General features: G+C 50.0%; 2 long non-coding RNA genes across 2 annotated transcripts; one reads left to right on the forward strand and one right to left on the reverse strand.

The window, feature by feature from the left end:
- Window positions 1–1051: 1051 nt before the first annotated feature.
- On the reverse strand, window positions 1052–3572 carry LOC121103235. Its single transcript, XR_005835371.1, has 2 exons — window positions 3441–3572; window positions 1052–2941 (listed from the first exon to the last, which is right to left on the reverse strand). It is a non-coding gene; the product is annotated as an uncharacterized LOC121103235 (long non-coding RNA).
- On the forward strand, window positions 3497–5319 carry LOC121103234. The gene is made up of 2 exons (XR_005835370.1): window positions 3497–3628; window positions 4820–5319. It is a non-coding gene; the product is annotated as an uncharacterized LOC121103234 (long non-coding RNA).
- Window positions 5320–13105: the final 7786 nt, after the last annotated feature.

The raw sequence follows: 13105 nt of genomic DNA on the forward strand, positions 1-13105 counted from the left end.
CAGTCCGGGCAGGGGGACCCAGGGGAACAGTGTAAAAGCAAAGTCTGGGATTCATCGCTGATGGACAGAGGAGCAGGAAAGAGACCCAGGTGGAGCACAGGGCAGAGCCCAGGACAGAACAGAGCCTGCTTCTAACCCCACCCCCTCACTTCAGAGATGGAGAAACTGGGGCCTGGGCAGGATACCTTAATTTCCCAAGGACCCACAACTGGGTTGTCGCAAAAAAACTTGGGATTCTTAACCTTTTCTAGGACAGCGTTTCCCAGGATCACTGTGGGAAGAGCTACACGTAAGACTACCCCAGAGAGGAATATTGGGGCAGTTGGCCCAGCATGAAGTACTGGTGACAAAGCAAAGTTGGGGGTGCATTAGGGATGGGGGGAGAGTCCCCTGCAGAGACGTGTGCAAAAACAACACAACCAGAACCTGGAGACCCAGGTGACCTGGAGCATAGGGGAAGGCAGGTGCCGAAAAGTCTCTAAAGTTTCACCCTTGAGGAGGCTGTGAACAGAGAAGGAGGGCAGCACAGCCAGTGGGGAGCAGCGAGGTTCCGTGGGGTGCAGTGCCGTCTGCTCTAGCTCCGCCTACAAGCGGGGGACAGCCACGGGGCCTCCTAACCAGACCTGTCCTGCCCCTTCCCCATGCAACAAGCTGCAGGCATGGGGACGGCTCCCTCCACACTGGAAAGCACGTGTCCATCCTCCAAAACAGAAAGGGCTCATCCTTAATCCCACTGGGGTAGGACTCCACCTGCTTCCTAACACACCAGATGTCTGAATCCTTGCTTCCGCTGTTGCTTCTTAACTGTCTACAAAGAAATTCTCAGCTTCATCACACAAGACTCAGCAAGGAATGCAGACCCTATAGAGCATAATTAAATGAATACAGTTTGTGCAGTTGGACATACTAGACCAAGCCGACTGTATTATTAATAGGAAAAATAAAATTAGGCAAGTAAATATATACATATACATCATACTTCATTAAAACACGAGCTTCCTATATAAAATGGACTCCAAATGAGAAAAAAAAACACATTTCTTAGAATCTGTAGTTTTTCTATCTTCTTTTACTTCAGGCCTCCATTAATATAGGCCAATTAACTGTCCACTGTATTTACAGAAATAAATTGATATTTTTAGTCTCCACATTTCTGAGTTCACTATTACTCTGCCTCATCATGATAAATAATCTTTGAATGACACGTAATGACAAAGGAGTACCAAACAATCCCATATTAGTGTCCGAAATGCACACATGAATATGAGCATAAAAGAAATATGTGGACCCAAATCTAGTACTTTCTATACTAACCTAGGGATGAATACACTTTTATCACATTCCGAAACTTCATGCCATGATATTTCTGAAGGAAAAAGTCTTCATTAAGAGCCAGCAGAATTATCAAGTCGGACCCAAGTAAGAATTTGACACTTGAACGAGAACGCAGTCCTTAAAGGCGCTGATACGGCGATGAGCCACGATTCGGACGCCGTCCGCGGGCATGACGGACGGCCTGTCTGGTGGGTGGATGTATATTTTTCAGGGCTAGAAACATTTTTGTAAGCTTGCATATATTTTTCATAGCTATCCTCAATAAAAAATAGTTCTGGGTGGTTTCTGTTGTTCGAAATTTCTTCCCAAAAAATGCATTTGACTACTGCCCTTATCTTTATATCTTAGAAAACAGAGTTCTGTTTTTCTGGGTTTTAAATGCAGCCGGAAGTCTACGGTTTACTTTCACTTTGCCAGCACCGTGGCTCTGAATAAATAAAATCCTCAGCTATCACCCTTTTCCATTAAAATGAACAGGAAGCTTTAAAAAAAAAAAAAAAGGTAAAGTCTAAACATTTCAAATGAGCACAGCAACAAGGACATTTAATGATAAAGTCGCCCCTATTTTTCACACTTCAAGAGAAGGACCAAGCTGTTGTTTCACTGCTCCGTGGATGTGTGGCTACTCTTCTCTTTCCCTAATTATACTAAATACACAGAATATTAGCAAAAGGACAAAACTGGCATCCCCTCTGTATCAGAAAACTGCTTTCCCAGAAGGGCCCTCACTGTGCACGCACCAGCCCTCACAGACCCAACGAGGGGAAGGGTGCTTTCCACACTGCAATTGGAGGGGTGACTCCTTTTAAAGTCAGGTAACTCAGGAGGCAAGGCCGTCGGTGCCCTGAACCTCACGTCTGTCTTAAGTCACAAAGGCCATTCGATCTTGTGGGTTGTGCCGTCTGTTCTTCGACCAACTTCCCACGAGGGCCTGGCGCGATGGCATCTTGAGAAGCAGGGGCACGGCGCCTTGGCCGGCCGGGGAGACCGCAGCCCCGGCAGCCGTGGGGAGGAGAGGTGGCTGCACCGCCCGACCGCCAACACAAGGTCATGGCCACGGCCTGGCCGACGTCCGGCACCCGTGCCGTGTGCTTCATCCGTCCGCAAACACTGGCACCTGCTGAAGCTGGGGAGCCGGCGGTGGGCTGACGGGGCCGTCAGAAGAGAAGCTGCCAGCCAGGGGGCCTTCTGCTGCCTCCCCGGCCCCGCGCAGCACACCCGCCAGGGCGCTGGCCGAAGACAGCACTGTGCTCGGGCGCCTCCGTTTGCCAGAGCCAAGATTATGAAGCCATATATACCGCCAAATTACTGCGGGCTCAAACTCGGAATAAATCCTCCAGGCCCTCGCTCGCCTCAACATCTCCAAGTCGAGCCTCGGTACTCCATTACCGCGAATGTTCTTTGGCCCACAGCAAAAAATATTGACAAAATTCCACTTTGAAGACAGTTATTGTCTCTGTATACTTGATAGTAGCCTTCAGAACTTCACCTGCTAGCATTAAATTCTTGAGTTTGCAGGAAAGGAGAGAAAATTTGCCACATCTCAAGCTCTTCTCCTGTAGCAGCAGCAGATCAAATTATTCTTTCAATTACACTAGTTTTGTGCCTAAAAGAAAAAAAGGCCACGGGTTTTTAATTCCCCCCCACCACACACACACACACAAAGAATCAAAGGCATCACGTCTTCTACACTCTGTGACTCGGACATGATCTCAATGGCTTAGGATCCTTGGATAATACAGCTCATAAAATTAAATCTACTATCAGAGATTTCAGTCGCTCTAATTGTGTGCTCTGAGCTCCCCGGCAGCCGAGCGATGGACAGCTCTGCATTGGGGCACATTTCGATGGACCTGATGAAGGGCTCTACCTTTCTCTCTCTCTCTCTCTCTCTCTCTCTCTCTCTCTCTCACACACACACACACACACACCCATCCAGGTCTGTGTGCCAACACCACAGATATCTGCGATGCCCCATCAGGGTTTGAACAGAGATCGGGGACTCCCAACGTCACCCCCACGTTCCTGAGGTGAGGAGGGACAGCCCAAGAAGCCACAGCACTTCCTCTTCTTCCTCTGCCACGCGACACGCCCACGTTACTCACATTGTCGCAGGCAGCGAGACAGCCCCGCGCGGTGCACGCATCTCGGCGACTTCCCGCCGGAGAACTGGATCCTGTCTGTCGCAGGAAATGCCCAACTCCCAAATGCTCTGTGGTGGACCTTCTCTTCAAGACGTCTGGCATAGGGGAAGTAAAATTCGAAACACGCATCTTGGCGGGATACTTATAAGGTAAGGGCGCCCCCCTTGCTGGTGGTGACGGACAGGACGTGCACACACATTCGCGGGGGCGGGGCGCTCCAGGCCGTGGATTTTGTTTCAGAAAACTGTCTTAATAGAAGTCAGAGACAAAGGCTAGCTGAGATGTAATAACCAGGACGCTGAGTGTAAGAACTCATAACTTTTCTCCGTTATGGTAGACGCGGTGGGCAGCGTTACGGAACTTGGCATCATTTGCTCAGTGCCAAGATTATGAAGAATTTGAGACACAATGTGAGTGACGGTCCCTTCCAATGAGGACCTGTCCTCTGGTACATCCCCAGATAAGACAAGAATTTCCCAAGCTTGAAACACAAATTCTGCAGTTTCAGTAAACAGACTGTATAGGGCCAAAGGGGGAGACACCCTGAGATCAAATAAATCGGAATGAAATGAGAAACTAAAAATCCAGCCGTTTCTAGCAAGTCTGTACGCTGTGGTTATGGTAAGGAGAAAAGTTTCCCTTCTTAGTACAGCTTTCACGTGCTTAAATACAGAAAGCACAGTGCAGTCCCATAAAAGCTAAGAAGGTATTTTAAATATCAATATAATAGTTTAAAATTAACATTCACATACCTCTAAAAATCCAGGGTTCCTGTTAATGCCTTCATCTCACAAAGAGAGACCCCCGCAAAGTGTTTTACTACTTCCATAGCTCTAGGTAGTACTGGCTATCTTCCTGAATCCAACCTCTCAAAATACCAACGTGAAATTCACCTCCTCCCAGCTCCTCTCTGTTTTAGCTAAGGGCAAAAAGTAAATCCAGTTTCTCTTCACAGATTGTAGCCTGGTTTTAATTTGTGCAACAGTCCTTTTGATAACAATGCCTAGTTAAAAACATCCATTAAAAGTCTGTAGCAGGCATTTAATGGAAGGAAAATCTAATAGGGTTCCACTGCAACTCCTTCATTAACTTTTAAAAGAATTCTCTCCTATGGTGTTAGCAGACGCGCACACACACAGGGCATGGGGAACAAAGAGAGACAGACAGACAGACAGAGACGGAGGTGGAGAGAGAGAGGCGAGGGGAGATGGGGACCAAGAGGAGCTCTCCCATATTCAGGGCCGGATTATTATCTTTGAAAAGAATGAGGTCAAATAATCTTTGTTTTTTCAGCTACATTTACCAACTCCTACTAAGCTCAGACCTCCTTTTGTAACTAGTATCCACTGTCTCCAAGTCACAAAAGTGAGATCCGGGGGAACACGAAGCCAGCATCGAACCAAGGCCATCGAGCGTGGGACACCCAGAGCTCATCCTTCACCAGGAAAAGGGACCGTAACAGGCCCGAGATTGGCCAAGCAAAACAGCCCCGAAGAGAAGACCCACAGCCGCGATGCTCCGACCGACCCGTGCTCTGCTGGAGAAAGCCAGCGTCCAGCTCGTCCTCCATCGGTCAACCGAGGAACCGCATCCAGCTCACAAGGGCGCCGCGTGGTTCCCACCGGTTCCTGCAGCACGTGGACGTTCGCGCCCGGCGAGAGGGCCGCCCGGCAGCTGGCCAGCCGGATCCGGCGTGCGCAGGGAAGCCAGTCCTCTGCGCCCGGCTCCGTGCTCCTCCCCGCATCTCAACAAGCTTCTGTCGCTCACCTTTTCCCCAATGTAGAGCCTCATATTTACTATAGTATTTCTTTATTTATTAGAAACTTGTTTTGTTTTACGATGATTTCTTTTGTGCGTGCTCTGGTTCCCAGGCTGCGTGGGTTTTGAATGGTCTGCCCCTGGCCCTCTTTTTCCCATCAGCCCTGCTCCTTTCAAGATCCCGCACTGTACCACACCTGAAGAGCCCTATTCATAATTTTAAGAAAAGACAAAACCATTCAAATTAAACTCAAAGGCAACTGTGTACATAAAAAAGGCATTGGAAAAAAAAAAAACTTTTTGGACTCCTGGGCTAATTTAGGATGGGTTACTGGTGATTGATGTTGTAAGTGAAACTATGGCGTGTGTCATTCTCCTGTATCTGAACATTCCTCAGCTATTCCTACTGACCCTGCTGACAAATGTGGCTGCAAACACTCACACTACCCACAACCACTAACGCTACGACTGATCACCTGATCCGGAGGCCATACAAGTCCAGCAGGAGGTAAAGGCCTTACAAGGCCTGTGCTGTCCCTGAGTGGCCCTCGGACCAACCCCATCCTCAGAACCCCAAGGAAAGAGGTCCACCAAGACCACACCCAGGACAACCGCCAGTCCTCACAGGTCCTGCCCCTGCGTCTGTCCTGCAGACAACGGCATCCCCGGTGTGGGCCCCCCAGAGTACATGCCCCCCCCCACTGGGCAGGAGTGGCTCCAACTTGCTGATGAGGCCCCTCATGGTAGAAGGGAGACACCACTGGGAAGGAAAAGGGTGAGACCCCAATATGAGGGACGGATCTACCTCAGGGCAGCGGGTAGGAGCTGCGGGAAGCCAAGCAGACGGCTGTGAAATCCAAGCAGCCGTGAGCTCCACCCCTTTCCCCACCTCCCATCTTTAGCGGCTGCTCACTGCTGAGCTGCCCGCACCCCCTTCCCCGCCACATCCAACAAGGGCCACCTGCTTTGTAGATGGTGGGCCCTCTGCAGGACAATTTCGCAGCTGGACGGTGCCTCCACAGCGTGTAGACACGGCAGCGGCCCTCCGGACTGAGGACGATACACTCTAACCCAAACCAAGTGGGAGGAATATTTTGCTATTCAGTCATCAAATGTCACGGAAACACACTCCACATGACTAACGCTCCACTCATTTACTGACCTCAATTTGTTTCAAGATGTGTCAATGAATCACAGGATTGCAACTTTCTTGACCATGAGCTATTTGGGGACCCTTCTTCAGTATCCCCCTCCCACATGGTCAAGCTTTGGCTCCTCACAGCTGATCAGTAAGCACCCACCCTTCCAGGGCAAGTCCAGGAGGACAGGTCCATTCCTTCCTCTCACTGTGGGATTAGCGATGGCCACACTCGAACCACCGAGTGGCCAAGATGACACTGTCAGTCATTCATGATCAACAATCAAGATATCGGTTATCAAGATCTAATAGTTACAAAGCACGCCGAGCACACATGGCTCACGGTAGGCTGTATGTCTACTATGTCTCTACCTCCAATCTTCAATAAAAGCTGCTGCCCAAACGATGAGGCATATTTTTCTCCTATGGTGGTTGAAGAGAGTCCCCCAAAATTCGTGTCCTCCTGGAAACTCACACTGTGACTTTATTCGGAAGCAGGGTCTTTGTAGATATAACTGGTTAAGTGGCAGTGAAGTCATCGATTAGGATGGGTCCTAAATCCAGTGATTGGTGGCTTATAACCAGAGAACACACAGGCACAGAGCAGACAGACACACAGAGGAGGAGGCCGTGTGACGATGGGGGCAGACTGGGGGGACACCATCATAAGTCAGGGTACCCTCAGGATTGCCAGGAGCTACAGAAAGCTGGAAGAGATGAGGAAGGATTCTCCCAGAGGCTTCCGAAGGAGCACAGTCTCGCTGACCCCTTGATTTCTGACTTCTAGCCTCCAGAACTGCGAGAAATGAATTTCCATCATTGTAACTACTGGCTTAACTATTAAATTCCCTCTAGGTTTTAATTTTTACTTATTGGTTAGGAGCTTCACTGAACAAGGAAGAAATCCAAGAAGTTGGGTAAGAGAGTCACAGGCAAATGGAAGAGATGTTAGTTGCCCGACTATACAATGAAATGTGTGGTCTTTAACGCCTAGGGGATTGTCCCACCTGCGAGCACACACCTCCCCAGTCCCTGACCCAGGGAGGAGGGAGAGAGGAGAATCATTCAGGGCAGACCTACCACCTGGTCTCCATTCAGCAAAGTAAGTGGCCAGCCGATGGGGCAGCAGAGCCCGGCCTTGGCCAGCGAATCCTGAACTGCAAGCTGGTGACAGGGCCAGAGTTTGCAAAGGGGAGGGAGGGGGCGGAGCATAGCTCTGCTAACGCCCAGAAGTGTCACTGGACTGTCGGGGCAGACCACCCACCCCCCCTAGAATCTGGAACCCACAGATCCAAATGTTGCAGGACACTCGAGCCGCGTCCTGGAGAGGTGGCCCATGTCCATGGGGAATGTGATGTGCTCACGACTGCTCCTGGCATCGAAAACAACAAGCACTCAGTAGTATCCGTGGATCAATGAGAGGGAAACCGTCAGCGGAAGAGCCAACAGGAGACGCGACCCCAGCCAGGGTGCGTCCTGCTTAGCCGGCCCAGGTGCGGGAGCACGCATCACTCGAGCACTGTCTTCGTACATCAAAACACTCGCTTAAAATCGGAAAACACGCAGTAAATGAGCCACTGTTCTGAATGCATTATTCTAAATAGCAGGTTTGACTGGCTGTTAAAAATTATTGAGTGACTCCAACGATCAAAATTGAGTAGGTTTGTGTTTTGTGATGGTTACAAAATTGTGGGATGGGATCCTTTTGTTGAAGTAACTTACAACAGGGGAGGAGAGAAAGCAGTGGCACACCGCGCGAGTGCCCCAAGCAGCAGGGGGCTGTCCCCAGAGAGGACGCTGTGGGTCACATCCTAGCGTGGGCGGGCCCAGCCGGCCCCCGCGGGGCTCCCATCAGGGCAGGTGGCTGCGGCGGAGGCCACGTCTTCATTCAAACAGGAATCTGTAGCTTGCGGCCAAGGCTCAGGAAGAGCACACCCGTGTGCACGGGGCCTGGCACAACGCTGCCCGGCAACGAAGAGCTCGTGCGGCACGAGGAGCAGATGCCCAGTCCAGGGTTCTGCACGCAAGGCAGCAAGACGCTCCAGTGACTGGACCATGCGGGTCCGCACAGGACCTGACCCATCTGTAAACCACGAAGTTTCTCAGGAACGCTGGGACCCTGGAACTTTCACACACATTCTCGAAATATCTCGTACAAATTCCAAACTTGACCAAAAAAAGTAGCAATGTCTCTCTCTCTCTTCAAAAGCCAAGTCATTGCCCTTAAAATTTGCAGAGTCACCACTTTCAGGGGGAAGTCATCGATGTGCCCAAAGCCGTGAACAAGAGAAGAAGAGAGGGCAGCCTTTAAAGAAAACCCCTACTAAAGACGGCAGCACACGAGTTTACGTTTGCTTGGTCAAATGACAATGTACTTTTTTAGACATGATGCCCTCCAAGGATATGCCTACTTCCTAAGGTCAAAAGTGTACAGCTTGTCTTTAAAAGGTCAGTTCTACCAATGGGGTGGCTCAAGCACGGGCGTCAGGCCCTTTGACCCTATGTTGTCCGCATGTTGGCAATGAGGAGCCAAGCTGGGCAGGGAGCCACGGCTACAACCCGCCCCAGACGCTTGGCTCTCCAGGAACACTGGGTTTCCTCAAAACAGGGGAAACTGAGGCCAGGCTTTCCCCCTGTTGTGCAGAGAGCGTTTTCCTCATAGTTCTGCTTCTGGGCCTCTTCCTTCTAACTGAAGCGTATATATCCCAGGCAGGGAAGAAGACAGGTAGAATCTATTTAAAAAAAAATAAAAAGAAACTGACACTTTATTCTCAAAAAGATACATTCGAGAGAGTGAGAATTTTCTTACAGCTGGCAGTTTAAAATGAAAATTTAATTAAGCAAATTAGAATTTGTACAAAAAGCTATTTTCATAATTTTGTTATTTTTGTAATTATCCCATAATTCTGTGACGATGAAATCACATAATGTTTCGCATAACAATGGGTGCTTTTTCACAGAACAAGCCCAAGCTCCTGGTCAAGCTGTCCATATTCTTCCATAACGAAATCATTACACGGCCATGCTTTTCAGGGAATGCCAAAAAAAAGTTTCTTTCAAGAGTTCAAAAGGAGCTGAGCTTTGAGGCTCCCTTGAAATTTTAATAAAAAAAAAATAATAAATAAATAAAACGTTAGGACTGAAATATCAACTATTCATTTAATTCAGACCATTATCTCATTAGACAGGGTTCTAAACAGGGGAGTTAGTATGACGCCCCCGAAGCCTCGGGCCCCTTGCTCGTGCTGGCCCTTTCTTCGGCCCTAGGAATCCCTGTGGCCTCCGACCCTTTGCAGAAGTAGGACACTCCCATCGGGGCCGGGAGCCTGCTGTCGGAGCCCTCAGCGCGCTCCCCGCTCCCGCCACCCCTCCCACAGACGAGGCCACGGCCCTGTGGCCTGCTCTAGAGTGGCTAAGAGGAAGCTGAGCTGGCAGTAGGTCACATGCTTCATGGACCCCACCCATCAGAAATCAAAGACCCCCTCCCATGACCCATTCTAGAGGAATGACGGGATTATCTGTCCTCACAGAACATGGAGAAAAACAGCTAGGTCAGGAACTAATTAATAAAAACATGCGATTCTTCTGGATTTTGTCATGTTGTTCAGGTTTTTAAGACTTGCTCTTTATTGTGATTTCCTTTCTCGTACTAGCCACCTTCATACCTAACTTGGTGTTTATAATTTTGTACTTTTTTTCTTGAGAGGCCTCCCCTCCAGAAAGCCCTGGCTCCTCTCCCCGGCACCGGCCTCCCTCAGACAGTCAAGGGGAGTCATTCACTCAGCCTCACCGAGGCCCGTGGAGGTTCGGAGCCCGGTCCCTGCCTTCGAGAAGGACTTCTCCCTCAGGCTCACCCAAGACCACGCCACCCTGCGCGGCAAACAGACCAAATACCCCCCGCGTAGGCTTTCCCCCAGAACACTGTGATTTAAGGATCCACTTTGCCAATTCTTAGAAATCTGAGCGCTCCCGAGGTCCCCCGCATGCGCAGCCGTGGGGGCAACCCACTGGGTGTCTGTACTCGGGGGCGCGCAGGGGCTGTCCACGAGAACCCGGTCACAGGCGCGACGGAGCCACCACCACTTCCGCACACGCCATGTCCTCGCCGCAAACCCTGCTGCCCCCCCCCACAAGGCTGCCAAGTACAACCAACCAGCAGGGAGCTTGGAAGAGTAAACAACAAAGTAAAAAAATTGTTCATGAAGGCTTCAGATAAATTAATAAGTGAGACACAGGATGAGTCATTTAGAAATGAGGAGTATTTCTAAAAACATCCCTAACCTTTGGAGCTTGATGTAATGGCTGTCATCCAGTCTCTCCTACAAAATAACGTTACAGCCATTGGAGAAACAAAAACAAAAAAGTGTGTGCACGTTTACACACACACACGTGCGTGTACGCATGTGAGAGGTGAGATTTCTGTTCCGATCTCATGCGGGGAGCATGACAGCAGCAGGAAAATGCACAAGTGAGGTGCAGAGGCCACCGGACATGTGTCTTTCCGAGGACAGATGTCGGGGATCCTCTGGTCCACCTCCCTCGGTTTGCACCCGAGGACCGCGGCACCGCGGCTGCGGGTAGAAGGACCAGGGATGGCCCGGGCATCCAGAGCGCCGGTCCCCACACCCCGGCAACCACGAACGCTAATGCCAACACGTGGATGGCTTCGGAGGTCAAGGAGTCTGACCTACCCAGGCTTAACTTCAAAGCCCTCTACCTTATTCCACAGGACCTCATGACAATCTGCACCCCCCCGAGCTTCACTCTGCATAACAGAGAGAAGAGTAAGATCGCTATAAAAATTAAAGTACATAACACACGTGCGCAGGAAGAGAGTAAATTCGGTCTCTCTACACAGGTTTACTGAGCACCTATTACTTCCCAGGCACTGTTCCAGGTACTGTGTGTGCGGCATGGACAAAACCTGTCCCCATGAAGCTTAAATTATAGAGACAACGTTCACTACTATTATTACTTTTATTATCATCAGATTTTGCCATTTGCAAACGCACACTGAGAAGAATGCCAGACTTAATGTATAACCAAATAATTAAATTTGTCCCTTAAGTATGCTTTTTATGATCTAATGTTTCCAGGCGCAAATACAACTTTGGGCCCACTGTTCTAAAGGCCATGCGACCTGACAGCAAGCTTTCCACCTTCCTGTCCAGCTGTATTCCCTTCCCCGGTAAGAAGCAGGAGGAGGACACAACTATGGAGCGGCGTGTTTTAGAGAGATGAGAATTTGCTAGAATTGGGTCTGTCCAAACAACCCGGCCCACCTACCTACCTTAGTGACTCCAGGAAAGGCCACAGGGAAGAACGGGAGTGCCACACACCCGTCAGATGGGAAAGGACTGAAACACACCAACACCCCTGGAACACCAGCAGGGCCCTGGGTGGTGACCAGTAGAGTGACAGGCAGGGCCATTGGGTGGTGACCAGCAGGATCACTGGGTGGGGACCACAGTGCCACTGGGTGGTGACCAACAGAGTGACCAGCAGGGCCACTGGGTGGTCACCAGTAGAGTAACAGGAAGGGCCACTGGGTGGTGACCAGTAGGACCACTGGGTGGTGACCACAGAGCCACTGGGTGGTGACCAATAGAGTGACCGGCAGGGCCACTGGGTGGTGACCATCAGGACCACTGAATGGTGACCACAGGGCCACCAGGTGGTGACCAGTAGAGTGACCATCAGGGCCACTGGGTGGTGACCAGCAGGACCACTGGGTGGTGACCGTCAGGACCACTGGGTGGAGACCACAGGGACACTGGGTGGTGACCATCAGGACCACTGGGTGGTGACCAGAAGGGCCACTGGATGGCGACCATCAGGACCATTGGGTGGTGACCATCAGGACCACCAGATGGTGACCATCAGGGTCACTGGGTGGTGACCGTCAGGACCACTGGGTGGAGACCACAAGGACACTGGGTGGCGACCATCAGGACCACCGGGTGGTGACCAGCAGGGCCACCAGGTGGTGATCACAGGGCCACTGGGTGGTGACTACAGGGGCCACTGGGTGGTAACCAGCACTTGTAGGACTGAACACATGCACACTTTGGAGTACACAGAATTTCTACAGAAAGATGTAGATGCAAGGGTCAAAAACTGGCATCTGCAGAGAATATGACCGGCGTCCACACCACAGCAGGGAGAGATCTTCCCACCTGGTAAAGGAACAGTGGATGTGAAGGGGACAAGCCCTCAGGGCAGACCCTGAAGGCCGCAGAGGAGCTGTCCTACTGCCCATGGCAAAGGCACGCACAGACCATGGTTGAATTATGTGGAGGCAGAGAAGAAAAGACAGCTGAGATAAATCGGAAAATGGATTTTTTGTTTCCCATATTCAATCCTGATAACATTTATTTCATTACTCAATGAAATTTTTACATGCATGGGATGCATAATAAAATATTTTATATAAAGTTAATATTGATAACCACTTTAGTTTTCAAAATAGTCTCACTATACCATGAGATCCATTACCTCAAGGACCTTCTTAGTTATTTTTCTTTCCCCTACACCTGTCTGGAAACAAGCAGGTGCTCAAAATAAGTATTTATTGGATAAATAAACCAATGAATGAACAATTGGAGAAATGAGCAAATGAACTCTAGGAGATAGGGAATCCGTGCCAGTTAAGATAGTCCTGATTTTCAGCTGAGAAATCTAACATTGAAAGAAAAGATGTGGCCTCTCTGGGGGTACAGAGCCAGTTGGT

The sequence above is a fragment of the Ursus maritimus genome, unplaced genomic scaffold (assembly GCF_017311325.1).
Source record: "Ursus maritimus isolate PB19 unplaced genomic scaffold, ASM1731132v1 scaffold_18, whole genome shotgun sequence".
NCBI lineage: Eukaryota > Metazoa > Chordata > Mammalia > Carnivora > Ursidae > Ursus > Ursus maritimus.